This window comes from Morone saxatilis, unplaced genomic scaffold (genome assembly GCF_004916995.1).
Source record: "Morone saxatilis isolate NCDOM2014 unplaced genomic scaffold, NCSU_SB_2.0 Contig0, whole genome shotgun sequence".
Lineage (NCBI taxonomy): Eukaryota > Metazoa > Chordata > Actinopteri > Moronidae > Morone > Morone saxatilis.
In genome coordinates, this window is record NW_023339650.1 from 7,827,388 (window position 1) to 7,830,195 (window position 2,808).

The window sequence follows — 2,808 nt, forward strand, 5'->3', positions numbered from 1 at the left end:
GGGTTGACACACCTCACTGCTCTGCTTAAACTAGAGCACAACAAGGCCAAAGACTTGTATTGACCTGCCCAGACTAGAGCTCACCTGGTGAAAGAAGAAGAAACAGTGGGGGCTATGGAAGTAAAAGGAACAGCAGAGAGATAATGAGGAGGAACAATGGAGTAAAGAAAAGATAAACTGTGTATATGATTAAAGGGGGGAGTCAAGGAGGTGGGGAGGGGACATACAGGAAGGAAGCGGGAGGAGATGGTAGAAAGAGAAGAGAGAATAGTTTTGTTATTTTACTCACAACAGTCCCCCTCAACTTTGGAATTGACTTTGACCTCCCCTTTTCTTCTGTTCTTTGTAGCACCTATGCATCTGTCCAGCTGATGTTGCCATCATACACCTTGTGTTTGCTTTGTCTACAGTAGGGATGAAAGAAAATCAGTGGAATGCAGGGCGTCACATCTTTATGTGATAACAAAAAGTGCTGATGTGTGACTTTATTTGTGGATGCTTGTGTGTGTGCGCATAGGGGTTACAAGGGTGGCCGAATTGCAAAGAATAACAAGTGTGTGTGAGTGTGTTTAAAGGCAATAAGAGTGTCAAAGCAGCAAAGGAAGTGACCTCAGCTGGTGCTGAATTAGAGGAAGTGGTATGGAGCTGACTTTGATTTGTGCTTCCTCTGCTGGTGATTGGAGGAAAGAAAGGAAAAGAGAGGAGAGTGAGATTACTGTAAAACGGCAGGCGTGTCGGAAATTGAAACGAGAAATGAAGGAAAGACAAGAGGAGGAGATGGAAGAAGAAAAGAAAAGTGTTAAAAAAAACTAAGAACTACAAACTACTAAAACTGAGGAAAAAATTGGCAAAAATAACATACCTATGTTTAAAAATGTGTGAAATGTATATTATTACAGGATTATTACAGGATAACATGGAGGAAGGGGAGTATGACAAGGGGAGAAGAAAGGAAGAGAGGAAGGAGATGACAGAAGGTGGAAAAGGAAATGTGGTTGGGGTGGTTTCCCATGTACTGTAATTTCTCTGTTTTGTTGAGAATGATTTCACTCATCTATCTGAGTGTGTGTGTGTGTGTGTGTGTGTTTATGCCTTTGAATGTGTGTATGTACATGAAAATAGAAGCAAGGCTGTTTTTCCTGTATTGAATTGTAGGGTACTGCAGGGGTTGTCCTTGGCACTGGATATGAAAGACGCACACACACACACACTGAGCCATTTTTGATTTTGTCTCATTTTATCTTGCTCTGTTTTCATTCCTCTTTATAGTTTATCATTCTTTTCCTTTTATGCCAGTCTAATCCTGCCTTGCTGTTTCAGAGTTTTCTCATGGTTTCCTACTTATTCCCACCCTCAAAACATTTTGATTAGATTCTTTATCTTGTGACCACTGTCGACTAATAATGGACAAATGCAGGACAAAATAGGAATAGTCATCACACTATAGCCCCTCTAGTGGCCCCTAGAAGCTGAAATGTTTATTACACCCCATGATTTGTTGGACAAAACCAACAGTAAACTGATTATTTCCTCAGGAGCATAAATGTGATAAGCCCATTCTGTTGTTGATATTATTACATGACACTGACATTTAACCTGTGGCACAAGAAGAAAGCTTTTGGGGAGCATGAATAAACTCAGTGAATTTCATTAACATCTGCCAGTTAGATTTTGATATTATTTGTGTACACATTCAAATGTTGGCACTATGATAGAGGAGGAATCGGGTGTGGAACAGTGCTCCTGGGTGCCACTAATGTCTGTATCAGTTTCAGGGCAATCTGGAATATTTCGTATTTGATCATCAATGTTATGGGTGATCCGCGTATTGAACAAAGTAAAGGTATTAAAGCCACTCAAAATGTATGGTTTTGGAAATATATCGATAGATATCTGGAATAGAATAGATTGAGATAGTTCTGGACATACGCAACTGACGGGTATCCTAATTTGTCTGAGATGCAAGTTGGCACACAAGTTGGCACACACACACACACACACACACACACACTTTTAAAGCACTGAGCACAGCATGATGGCATACCATAACAAGTCGTGGGAACTCTGTTTTCATGGAACGTTTCTACCAGTTCCTCCCACTGCGAACCAGCTTTTGTATGTGTGTGTGTATATGTGTGTGTGTGTGTGTGTGTATTTTCCCCAAGTGGTATTTTCCCCTTGGAACACTTTCACACGGAGAGTTCCTCTCATGTGGCAGCAGCTGGGCATGCATTGCACACTTGTTTTTTTCTTGTGTGTGTGTGCACGTGTGTATGAGTATTGCTACATATGGGCGCAGGCCTTTGTGCAGATGTGTACAACTCTTGTGTACTTGTGTTACCCTGCTCTTGCATATCTGCATGTCTTAATCATGCTATAATATTTGTGTACCTCCTCCGATAATCCTAGACAGTTAGTGTGTTTTATAACCTTTATTTAATCTGGTAAATTGCACTGAAATAAAAAAATTGTTTTGAGGGAGTAAATATAAATTAATACAAATATTGAAACATGGTCATACACATTTGAATATAAAACATAATTCAGAACATAATCATAAATAAGAAAATAATTATTATATGTGTGGTCTTTATTGCAGGACTCTGAGATGATGTTCCAACCAGAGTCAGATCAGATGTCTCCAGTTGAACCTAAGGTGAGGAAATACACACATTCCCACACACAATCACACTTTTTTCATTCATCAACAATTAATAGTACAGTATTTAAAGGTAAAGGGCCAAATCAATATGAAATCATGTATCATTCTTTCAACCCTTTTAACCCGGGCGAGGAACCATATATGGT